Below are 590 nucleotides of genomic sequence, written 5' to 3'. Positions count from 1 at the left end.
GGAGCGTGGGTGACGGGGACCGTGGGTGATGGGGACCCTGGGTGACGGGGACCCTAGGTGATGGGGACCCTGGGTGACGGGGAGCGTGGGTGATGGGGAGCGTGGGTGACGGGGAGCGTGGGTGACGGGGACCCTGGGTGACAGGGAGCATGGGTGATGGGGACCCTGGGTGACGGGGACCCTGGGTGGTATGTGGAGAGTTGGGGCGGCTGCAGGATGTGCTGTGGGAGGGGGCGGAGCAGCTCCCGGCTGTGGGCCTTGCTCGTCTTCCTCTCTGCCTTGCACTGTCAGTAGTCAGAGCCGGCAGGGCTACAAGTCACCTCCCCCCCAGGGCAGAAGCCCCCCTTGTTCTGCCGCAGCCCAGCCCCCAGCCCCTCAGATGGCGGGTCCGTGCTGCCACCTGGTGGTCACGGCCAGTGCTCCATGCAGTCAGGTGTGAACTTCACTCTGTTTTTGTTGTGGAGACACATGGGAAGTGAGTTCTCCGTGCTGCTTCTGGCTAATGACGGGCAGGAACACACGGCTGCTCAGGCCGCCACTGGGCTGGGACCCGTGGCTCCACCCAGGGAAGCCCGCTGGCTCCGGCCGCT

General features: G+C 66.9%; 1 protein-coding gene across 1 annotated transcript in view; it reads left to right on the top strand.

Annotated features, from left to right (window-relative positions):
- The window catches only part of SLC38A10 (solute carrier family 38 member 10), a 22035-nt gene that overhangs the window by 16402 nt on the left and 5043 nt on the right, over positions 1-590 (top strand). The gene's annotated exons all lie outside the window — the stretch shown is intronic.

This window comes from Myotis davidii, unplaced genomic scaffold, assembly GCF_000327345.1.
Source record: "Myotis davidii unplaced genomic scaffold, ASM32734v1 scaffold211, whole genome shotgun sequence".
Lineage (NCBI taxonomy): Eukaryota > Metazoa > Chordata > Mammalia > Chiroptera > Vespertilionidae > Myotis > Myotis davidii.
The sequence above is the reverse complement of the archived record's forward strand: the minus strand, read 5'-3'. Positions and strand labels throughout refer to the sequence as shown.